The sequence below is a fragment of the Xiphophorus couchianus genome, chromosome 23, assembly GCF_001444195.1.
Source record: "Xiphophorus couchianus chromosome 23, X_couchianus-1.0, whole genome shotgun sequence".
NCBI classification, from domain to species: domain Eukaryota; kingdom Metazoa; phylum Chordata; class Actinopteri; order Cyprinodontiformes; family Poeciliidae; genus Xiphophorus; species Xiphophorus couchianus.
The window spans coordinates 8,029,353-8,041,554 of NC_040250.1; the positions used below are offsets into that span (position 1 = coordinate 8,029,353).

Below are 12,202 nucleotides of genomic sequence, written 5' to 3' on the forward strand. Positions count from 1 at the left end.
GTCATTGGAGTTCAATCTATTCCAGATGCTGGGCTGAACGCCAAAGTCACAATGCTCCTCCGTCCTGAGAGCTCAGCGACGCTCAGAGAGCAGAAAGAGCAGAGAGGTGGAGGTTAAAATGCGGTGACACCAAGCATAAAGCAAAGGTTTCCCCCAACCTTTAAGTTAGATAGACGGAGCAACGTGCTGGGGCTGTAACTCAGCTTTGTAACTCCGGCTCGGTTCTTGGGCTGTTTATTATCTGCAGACAGCACAGGCGGGTCTGGAATAGAGGACTGCTGAGACACCGGGTGCCGGCCACCGGGAAGAAAAAGGGAGTGGGACGATGCAAGAGGAATGCCAATGAGCATCCCCCGTCTCCACCCTGAGAATTAATTTTCTGTTCTGGCAAAACACAGAAGTGCTAATCAACTCTACCGGGCCTTGGGTTCGATAGAAACCTTGAAGGTGACCCACTGTGCTTCCTTAAACTGGCTAGAATGTACATATGGTTGATTCAAAACATGTTCATTACATTTTTTGCACAAAATCATTCTTAGATAGTGAGATTTTATTCTGGCAAATTCTGACTATTTTGAGCTCCTTTCAGAATGAGCCGTTTTAGGGTGTTTTGTCTCTTTAAATCCAAACAAGCAGCTGCTGCTGTCAGGATCTGTGTTTTTCTGTGTTTATTTAGAGTTTTCTGTGTCCTTGAGTCTCTTCGTTGTCCTGTCCTCCCCTTGATTGTTCCCAGGTGTGTCTCGTTTCTGTGATTACCCGCCCATGTATTTAACTCCACCTGTGTTCCTTGTTCCTCGTCGGGTCCTTGTCGTTGTATGTCATTGTCAATGTCTAGTCGTCGTGTCCATCTGCCTGCTGCTCGTTGTTTGGACTGTGTTCCCGTCATTAAAATCATCATTTTCATTTCTACCTGGGTCTCAAGCGTCTGCCTCACCTCAACACCGCACCTTTTCATGACAGAAGGACCCGACCAGACCGAACGGTGAGGCACGCTATTTTTTACTTTTCATCATGGACCCAGAGGAGTTAAAGGAGCTAACTGAAACGATCAGGGAGTACGAGGAGGCAATGGCCAAGCCGTACGCTGCCATCCGACGCCTCGGTTTCGCCATCCGCTTGGGACTGCTGCTGGACTACTGGGTTCCTCGTTTTCCGCACCCGGGGTTGGTGGAGTTGCAGAGGGAGGCAGAGTGGGAGCGTAAGGCGGCCCTAGCCGTCATGGCTGGCGAACCTCTGCCTCCCAAGCCGCACAGTTTCTCCGCCAGCCCAGATCCCGCTCCAGTTCCGGGACCAGCAACTCCAGCCAGCGTTCCAGCCGGCGCCCCCGAGGCCGTTTCAGCCGGCGCACTCCAGGCCGAATCAGCCGGCGTTCCGGTCGGCGCACCCCCGGCCAAGTCAGCCGGCGTTCCAGCCGGCGTTCCTGCCGGCGCACCGGAGGCCGTTCCAGCCGGCGTTCCTGCCGGCGCACCGGAGGCCGTTCCAGCTGGCGTTCCTGCCGGCGCACCGGAGGCCGTTCCTGCCGGCGCACCGGAGGCCGTTCCAGCCGGCGCACCCGAGGCCGAATCAGCCGGCGTTCCAGCCGGCGCACCCGACGCCGAATCAGCCGGCGTTCCAGCCGGCGCACCCGAGGCCGAATCAGCCGGCGTTCCAGCCGGCGCACCCGAGGCCGTTCCAGCCGGCGTTCCTGCCGGCGCACCCGAGGCCGTTCCAGCCGGCGTTCCTGCCGGCGCACCCGAGACCCAGACCCCCTGCGTTCCTCCCGAGACCCAGACCCCCTGCGTTCCTCCCGAGACCCAGACCCCCTGCGTTCCTCCCGAGACCCAGACCCCCTGCGTTCCTCCCGAGACCCAGACCCCCTGCGTTCCTCCCGAGACCGAGACCCCCAGCGTTCCACCCGAGACCGAGACCCCCAGCGTTCCACCCGAGACCGAGACCCCCAGCGTTCCACCCGAGACCGAGACTCCCAGCGTTCCACCCGAGACCGAGACTCCCAGCGTTCCACCCGAGACCGAGACTCCCAGCGCGTTCCGACCGAGACTCAGACCCCCAGCGTTCCACCCGAGACTCAGACCCCCAGTGTTCCACCCGAGACCCCGACTCTCTGTGCTTCACCAGAGACCCTGCCTCGGGGGGCTCGTAGTCGCCGTCTGTGGGCGGCCCCCGGGACTCATCATGGCCACCTCCAGCGCCGCGGACGGCCGCCGGACCGCCTCCGTGGTTCCCGCCTCCAGTGCCGCGGACGGCCGCCGGACCGCCTCCGTGGTTCCCGCCTCCAGCGCCGCGGACGGCCGCCGGACCGCCTCCGTGGTTCCCGCCTCCAGCGCCGCGGACGGCCGCTGGACCGCCTCCGTGGTTCCCGCCTCCAGCGCCGCGGACGGCCGCCGGACCGCCTCCGTGGTTCCCGCCTCCAGCGCCGCGGACGGCCTCCGTGGTTCCCGCGGACGACCGCCAGACCACCTCTGTGGTTCCCGCCTCCTTTGCCTCCGCCCACCCTGTGGGTAGTTTTTTGTTTGTTTATGGACTCTTGGCCCTTCTTGTGTTTCCACCCACGATGGTGGGTTGTTTTTTGTTTTTCTGGACTCTGGCCCCCCGTCCAGCGCCCCTCCGCCCACCCTTGTTGTGTTTTTTTTTTTGTGGGCGTCTGGTAGCCGCCCTTGAGGGGGGGGTACTGTCAGGATCTGTGTTTTTCTGTGTTTATTTAGAGTTTTCTGTGTCCTTGAGTCTCTTCGTTGTCCTGTCCTCCCCTTGATTGTTCCCAGGTGTGTCTCGTTTCTGTGATTACCCGCCCATGTATTTAACTCCACCTGTGTTCCTTGTTCCTCGTCGGGTCCTTGTCGTTGTATGTCGTTGTCAATGTCTAGTCGTCGTGTCCATCTGCCTGCTGCTCGTTGTTTGGACTGTGTTCCCGTCATTAAAATCATCATTTTCATTTCTACCTGGGTCTCAAGCGTCTGCCTCACCTCAACACCGCACCTTTTCATGACAGCTGCTGGCCAGGTCTCCAAATTAACATTTATGCTCACATGTGAAAATGACTGCAAACGGCTCCTCACTTATACAACTGTACATCTTTGAAAAGCAGAAGTAGAGCCTCCTGAGCAACCAACAAGAATTCAGCACTTGTTTCTTCCAGCAGCCATTGTACAGCGCATCAAAACCACCATCTACAATAACTCTTTGAATAATTTTTAATTAATATTAGTTACAACAACATTTAATTTTCCTTTGGGATTAACAAACAGTTTTCGAATTGAATTTGGATGGTATTGAATACAGTGGTCAAACCAGCTGACCAAACTCTGGAGTTCCGCTTGGGTTGCTAGGTAACAGACTGAGCTTCGCTGGGGTTGTTAGGTAACGGGCATTGCCTGCTAATTTTGTGATGTTACATTCCAAAGGTTTTTGAAACGGGTAATTTTTCTGACAATTAAAAACATTAACTTATTGTCAAAAATCGACTGGGTGTTTTTTTCCCTAGAGCTGAGATTGTTTTTAGAAGCAGTTGAGACTCAAATGAAAGTATAGAAACATGCAAAAGGTGAATTTTGCACACTAAGTCCCCTTAAGCCACAAATAAAGTATTTCCTCTAAGCATCATCCTGATCATTGAACTGTAAAAATGTGTTATTCTGATTTGACATCACAAAGAATTGAAGTTTGGAGCTAGTGGAGTTGCAAAAATATCTGACATGGATTTTAAACAAACGTTATAGAAATGCGATAATGCGCAAACATTTTAAAACCACTCAAAAATCCTTTATACTTTTCTTTCATGGAGCAAGAATTTCCTGTAACCTTTCAAAGTTTGTCCTGGTCAGAAGTGCTGAAGGCTTCCTGAAGGTCATCCAAGGTTCTCCTTTCGTCTTCAGTGGCTTTTTTTTAAAACTTTTTTTACGTCTTAGAAGAAACAAATCCAGCAGGAGAGACGCATCATCCTTCAGTTTTGAAAACAATCAGAACACCCTATGACTGTGTTTTTCTTCAACTTCTGGACATATACTGTAAATATTTAACATTAGTTGGCAGTAGTGTGCTTAAATACAGTTTTGAGAATTTATCATTTAGCTAAGAAGCATTTTTTTAACTTATTAGTTCCAGCCCAACACATTTTATTGATAAAATTATACTCTGACTACCCTGCATTCTTCTAAAGGCTATTGTTACAAGAAGAAGAACAAATCATTTTTGTCCCATATATGTATGTGTGTGTTCAGATCAGAAAACTAATTTTCTTTATGGGCTGCATCAAGATCATAAATGTCCTCAAAGGGCCGGTTGTGGTAAAATGTACTGACAAAAATACTTGTTAAACGTAGTTTTCTCTATGTTCGGTTAGTACTTCTTAAAATGTAGCAACTTTTAACATCTTTTCACAATGCTATAATTTAGCCCTATATAAATGAAAACTGATTTGATTTGACTGAACATTAATGCTGTTGTCTTTAAAGTTCTGCATAAATAGTTACGGCAGACCGGATTTGACCCGCACGCCTCAAGTTGAACACATATGTTAGTCATTTTAAAGAAAACTTTAAAATCTTTCAACACCTTGGATAAAAGGAGCAAAAACAATATAAGGGATGTCTCAAAGGCTCTGAAGCATTACTTTATATGGAAATGTTAGTCAGCACTCAGTTTGGCAGAAAGGTGTGTAAGATTTCCAATAAATATCGAGTCGAGAGGTTAGGAGGAAACACAACACAGATAAAAGTTTAATGCCACGCTGTAAGAGGAGTTGAACTATTTGAAAGTAAAAAAGTGTTGTTTATAATTCACATTACGGCTTTTTATACTGTATGAGGAAATAGGATATTCCTTTGACTTATTGTTTTCCTGCCTGTCAGACCACCAGTACCGACGAAATCATTGTTCCCATTATGTGTTTTTGTAGAAAAGGGATGTTTGTTTACGTTTGTGAAACTGACAGAATATTTTACTGATTGTACGTACTCAATATGCTACTTTTTTCTTCTGCTGCATCCCGGGAGAGTGTCAGAATGAAAGCTGAATGAAACAGACCGCCGTTACATCACCAGCAACTGCGGGAAAAGTGAGAGACAGTTCTCATTTCCAGATCCGACAGCGGAAAAACTCAGCACAGCAGCTATATCGGGCCCTCGCTCACAGTAAATTACATTCCCCCACTCACCACAAATAATGAAATGTTAGATTGTAGAGGATATTAACATGTTTAAAGGTTTGTTAAAGATATTAATTTATTTAAGGCAAGACTGCCCGAAGGGGAAAACAGCAGGGAGTAGCAGGAGGAATGGAGAGAAGGAACACCATGTTAAATATCAAAAGCAAATGCATAAATAAGGCCAAACAAGGTGAGAAACAGGAAACAACACCGAGCTGCAACAAATCCTACCTCATATTTAAAACTGCTAAATGTTAATGAGATGAAGCGAGCAGAATGGAGAAAGAAAGGTTAATCAAATCCAAAAATGTCAATAGAAAGTTGCATAGCTCTACTTAGCTTGAACCATGGAGACTGAATCCACATATAGAGAGACATCTGAATGCATTAAACAAAACAGTGGAAGAAAAAAATCATCACTTTAATAAATGCTGTGGTGAAGGCAGCCTTCCTACGCAGTTCTGCTCAATTCTCATCTCCCTTCGGTGATCCGCTTGGGGTTTCTCCCATTGAGTTGGATTTCTGCAGCTGAATTCTGGGTAGGGCTTGTGAGCAATTGATGTTAATTTTCTGAACTGTTTTTGAATTGTAGCCAGCAAACAACAAAGACTTTCAGAACACTTCCAAATATTGAGAAATTAAAGTTGGAGCAACAGAAATGTTTAAGATATTTTATAGCTGGCAGAGATTTTGTGACCCTTCCCCCCTTGAGGTTGTTTACAGCGCAAGCAATTTCCCGTAATCCTCATCGAGTTGTCGTATTGGCGTTAGCGATTGGGTAAAATCAGATCCAATTGGGAAAGCTGAAGCACATGTGAAACACAAATAAAAAACTGAAAACTATAGGTACAACATGGAAGAATCAATTTGACATGTTTATAACTTAGAGCAGTTAAACTACAAAAACAACACTTTCTAAATTAAATAGCTGCTTATCAAATTACATTATCAGTCCTTATAATGGTGTTCCTTCAAACATAAAATACAAACAGTAAACACCCAGAGGTTAGCCTTAAATTAAGCTTAATGTATGATTTTTAATGTATAATGCTAAAAAAAAATAAGCTATCCTTCTTTACTTATTTATTTTTTGTTTGAAGTAAATGAAGTAAAATCATTAAAAAGTGAGTCATCTTTACTTGTCCCACTGGTTAATGAAAAATGCTGCAGCCAGTGTTATTTCCAGAACAAAAAGCATGCAACCATTTCTGAGCTCTACTTCCTGCACTGGCTCCCTGTTAGACTTGATATTGATTTTAAAATCCTGCTGCTCGGCTTTAAAGCCTTAAATGACCTTACCCCTAAATACATCTCAGTCTTATTGCCCTGACTTTTTCTTTTCCCAGCCATTATGAGAGTCCTATTATTTTTTTTCCCAGGTTACAGTTTGTGGCAGAGAGATGGAGCATTGTTTTCATTAAGCCCTGCTTTTAATGGAATATTCTGTCCATTTAACCTCAGGCAGGTTTTATTTATGCTCATATTTCCTTCAAACTACTCTGTTTCTGAAAACATTTAGCAATGTTCAATTAACTTATTACATATTAAATCATATTTATCCAACTTAAAGGAACATATTATGCTTCCTTGAACAGGTTAGAGTAGATCTATGCGCTATACCAAACATATTCATCACCCAACTCAACATTTACACTCACACAGGAAAATGGCTGCAAACAGACGTGCAATTATACAACCGTACATCTTTGAAAAGCAGACATAGAGCCTCCTGCACAACCAACAAGAATACAGTAGTTTCCAGATTGCAGGTCAACAACAAAACATTTGTCTTTTCCAGCAGCCATTGTACAGGGCACACAACGGTAAAACCAGATGAATTAATGTGCTGGAACTCTGCTCGAGTTGCTAGGTAACGGGCTGGGGTTACTAGGTAATGAGCTGGGCTTGGCTGGGGTTGCTAGGTAATGAGCTGTGTCTGCTGATTTGTGATATTACATTCTGGAGGTTTTTGAAACGGCTAATTTTCTAGACATCACAAAACATAAAGTAATTGCCAAAAACCATCTGGGAGGATGTTTTAATCACTTGGGCTGGTTTCATAAGCTGTTAAAACCCAAACTGAAGTACAAAACATGCAAAACGTGCATTTTGCTTAATTCATTGAATTTAAGGTCAACTTCATTCTGGATTAATCAACACGATGCTCCTACATATCACAAAAAAATGTGGCCAAACTGCAGCAAAGGTGAAAGATCTTCTGTACTCAGCAAGTTTTTGTATCCCTGAAATTGTCACTTCTGCTCTTACTATGCTCTAACCTTCAGGAAGAATCAGAACTGCCCTCATACCCTTAAAAAGTCCAAAACAACCAACGGCTTTTAGAAGTTGCCTTATCTAGCAAATACAATCCACATATGCTTAATGTACTGTCAGTATATGTATATATCTAAAAAAGTTGTTTTCTGAAGGTCTCAGAAGATTGTTAGAAAACAAACAGCATTATAAAGACAAAGGCACAGAGACGACAGGTCAGGAGGAAGATGTGAACAAGTTTTAAAGCAGCCTTAGACTATAAAGCAGCATTTAAAGATGAGTGTCTCATGAGGCACGCTTCAATCCATCATCTGAAAATGTGAGGAGAATTACACAACTGGAAACCTACCAAGACACTAATCAGAAAAGCAACCAAGCATCCTTGCAGAAATCCACAGCGGTGGGAGAAGATGTTTACAGGAGGACGGCCATTTGTCATGCACTCCACAAAGCCAGCTGACATAAAAAGAGTTTTAAGAAAGAAGAAGTGTTTGTTAGTTAAAACAATATGCAAAATGTCCATGTTTGTGCAAACATCACTGTGGGGCAATATCTGAACTCTGACACTAATAATGCTTTTTTTATTTAGTTTGTGCAGAACTGTGACTTACAACATCTTGCTAACTTGCACTCTACATAGTCTGAGGTAGTGGAAGTGTTGTTATCCAGGTGCATTAACCAAATCAGAAATATGATATAAAGAGAAACCTGTGAGCTGCTGGTGTTGCTTTTTCCTCCTCCCACCTCCTATGCCTTATTAATCAGTAAACACCTTGAAAGAGATTTCCTTTGATTGCCTCGCAGGTACATATTCAGTCCGAACTGCAGCCTCAAGATTTACCTTATTCCTTCAGTCTCCCAGCAACCAGCACAGCCAAACCTGGGAGAAATAAGGAGGGTTTAACCCAAGCTAGTCGTCCAACTCCAGCAGCAAATGTGTCAAAGGATGTGTGGGCTTTTGTGCAAGGAACGAGTGGATTGGACAATACAAACTGTGGTTTGAAGAGCATCAGTTGAACTCAATGCGTGATGCAGCTGGTCTGCTAAAATAATTGCAATAACCTTCTGAGGAAACTAGGAGACAGACGGAAGATGAGCTCCAAGCTTGCCAAGAGTCTTTGTAGCTCTGCTTTGGACATAGCAGGAGATGAAACATGCCTAGTGTCACGAACGCTCTAAAAAAGAAACACCACCGTTCTACAAAAGTTTTGAGTCTCCTCTTCTTAATATGCTCTTTCTGAAACCAAAATATCTTATTGTAAAATTCTGAGACGGCAAAGACTTTTAACCGGGAACTGAAACTTTTGGAAAAAAGATAAGAGCCAAACAAAGAGATCCACAATATCAACCAAGAGTCCTTGCAGAAATTCACTGGAAACAAGAAAGATTTAAAAACTCTTCCAAATATTTCAAAGTTTTTTTTTTAAATGTAACTGTCTTTCCTCAGTTTTTCTAAACGTTTCATATTTTTCTATAGTACTCAAGTCATTCATTAGGAAATTTCATTTAATTAAAATCACAACAGGGTGGCATAAGGTTCACATCTTCTCACTAGATCAAGCACGTTCTCCTCACCGCTTTGAAAAATCAGATCATCGAAGATCTGAAGCGTTTTATCTATAGATCAGATCGCAACACCATCCACTTCATTTGAAGTTGCTGTTGACTAACGAGGGTATTAACTGCTTTGATCTTTGCATTGCGGTTTTGGATGTGTATTTTTCTCAGCATATGAAAAAAAATTCTGATGTGAGGCAAGACTTTAGACGTCCAAATGCATGAAGACAATTTGGTACACAGCGCTTTCCCCCCTTGGCTCTCAGCTGTGCTAGATCCTTCAGCAGCTATTTCCAGTTGTGCGTAACAATCCCAAGTGGATGAATACTCTTGCCATTCATAAAATGTGTGCCCTACAAACCTACATAAAGAGGCTGCTAAGTTATATTGTACTAGTTTAGAGGAAGGAGATTTTTAGTTATTAACTTTAAAATGTATTTTTAACATTTTTCTGATGTAGATGCAGCGTTTCAGTGCTTCAACGTTGTGTGCTCTTAAATGGATAAAAAGCAGATAAAAACTTTAATTAGTTTAGTTTCTGAAAGGGTAAATATAGGGGTAAATATCAGTCTTAAAATGATTATGTATTTCATTTTTTAGTCCACTTTCAGAAGGTCTAAGTCATGAAAAGCTTCAAAACTAAAATAATGATGAAATGTCCAGGGGAAACCTCTTTAAATCCCATATTTTAACACTTTAGAGCTGCAACTGTCTTAAATAGGTTACATTACTAGTTGAATCTGTAAAAAAGTGCAAATTAAATGGAAAATTACTATATTGTAGCACCAATGAGTTGATTCCAGAAGAACTTTTAACATTTTTCATGATCACCTGTCAGGTATCTATTTTTTCCTTTTTTCTTGAGGGCAAACAACCAAATGTGGTCACTTTGATGACCAAACAAAATAGGCTCCAAATGCCTCTTTAAAAGCTTACTAGGTGGTTAGCAAGCGACTACATAATAACTCTTACTTTTCAGCAAAACAATAAATAAAAAACCTAAAATCCATTCCTAGGATTCTCTCTGAATATTTTTTTCTTTGCAATTTTTCTACATGCATCACTGAGAGTCCAACTAAAGCTTAAAAAAGTCTATTTACAATGTAGGAATAATATTTCAGAAACCTGTTCCGATTTTCTGTCCACTTCCCAAAAGGAACTGATAGGAAAATGGGCGAAAAAGCAGACACAGTTTAAAGAAAAACTTTGACTTTCATAAAACTTGTTAGGCTATTGATTAATACAACATCAAATTCTTATGAGAAAGTATGTCTCCTTGGAAAGAATATCCAAAGAAAGTAGGATGTAAGTCAGTTAGGGTGAATCCACTAATAAAGGCTGTGAGCATCAAATACAAAGTAGTAAAATATTGATCATTTTTATACTTGGCTGCAGTGACACAGATACAGTAGCCAAGCAATGAAGGTTAGAAATGCATCAGAAAGAAAGTGAGATGAGACTTATTCAACGCATGTCATTTTATCTGCCAGTAAAGATTTTCACTTCACTTGAAGGACAGTTTTTCAGCAAAAACACAATTTGAATGGAAGGAGACGGAAACTACTGCTCTCACATGCACATTTTGCATGAAGTATTTATTTCCATTTCTTATTTTTTGGTTTTAGAAAAATAAATGACATCAAGGGAAATCTTCAAACACGAAAGGATAACTGGATTTATATTCCCTTGATCCTAATAAAGATCAACAAGCTATTTTTTCAAACATTTAGAGCCAAACATCACGCTTCTGACAGATTTATACTGACAAACAGGCAGACAAAGTGTTGTTTAGACCTTAAGTGCAGATCTGTCAGTCTTTCACAGAAGCACAACATTGACAGTAACACGATGTGTGACTGAATGCTAAAATCCACCCCCACCATTCTGTTGTTCCCCAGTGGCGACCCGCTGACCCTGAAACATTTCAAAAGGAATCTAGTTGGTTCGGAGGACATCAGGCTGTCAAAGCATCACTTTCTTCAAGGTGGATAAGGGGTACTCACACCCCCGAGCCATTTTCACGCATCTCCGCCCCTCCTGCTGGCTTTTCCCCCGAACTGATGCAAGGCAGTACGATAGTTCAGTCATGTAGCCGCTTGTCAGTTTAAATAGGACAGTGAAATGCACTTCAATCGCACAACACAATTCAGCATCCACAGTTTTAAGCGCTCATGTCACATTCACGCTTGCTGGGTAATAAGGCGTTTTGTCTCTGGGTATAAGGGTTCACTCACTCAGAAAAGTCCAAGCCACGTTCCAGGGGCATGAAATAGGTTTTGACCAAATCAGTAGGCTATCTAAGAGATCAGGGTTGTGATAGTTTAGGATTATTCATTATAGACACGTTGAGGCGTGATGTCACACACACAAGATCCCGCCCTCCATCTCCCTGCTGGAGGGCAAAACGCTGTTTGCCGACGACAATGACCAGCATTGGTTTTAACCGTCATGTTGTCAACATAAAGCGCATCATCTTAAATGCACTAAATTAATAATCCTTACATCTCCAGGTTTCATTTTGTTAACAGAGTTGCTCTACAGCGGCAACGCGGCTGTGGATCACAAGAAAAAGAATAATTTTTTTACCCTCCAGCAAGAATATTATTTGTTGTGCGCTCGTGCAAAATTTGCCGATGTAAACAATAACATGCAACATGTCTATAATTTCGTTTTATTTTGTTGTTACTTTTTGTCAGTTAATTTTAATGAGTTTTCAGAGTGTGCTTGCTAGTTTTAATTAAATACTGGTTAGTTTCAGCTTATTTCTTAGTAGTTTTTGTTTTTTCATACTTGGGTTAACTTTTAGGTGTGAAATTCAATAAGGTCATATTGTTGATGTTGATTGGGTAATGAATACTCAGCGGATACCATTTTCAAAAAATTTATTCAATTATTGTTGAACAACCCACTAACTTCTGTGTTTTCTCCCATCTTTTGCTGCCGGAGTTTTAAAACTAGCATAGGAGACCACCAAGAGAAGCGTGGAGCGCCGTAACTTGCCGACAGCTGATGTAACCATCAGTAAAAAAGGCTATTAGATTCATATACGCAAAAACGAAGGATATTACATTTATAATTTCAGTATATAATTTCAGTATAGTTAGTTTTATAAATGCATAATATAGTTCCAATTAGTTGTAGTTTTGGGTTCAATTAACAGAAATGTTTTTTTTTTCAATTTCAGTGTTTCTTATTTCATTAGTTTTAGTTAACTAATCACTTTTGTGAGAT

At 42.5% G+C, this 12,202-nt stretch overlaps 1 protein-coding gene across 3 annotated transcripts in view; it reads right to left on the bottom strand.

Moving 5' to 3' along the window:
* The window catches only part of drp2 (dystrophin related protein 2), a 270,780-nt gene that overhangs the window by 193,993 nt on the left and 64,585 nt on the right, over positions 1-12,202 (bottom strand). The window lies entirely within an intron of this gene.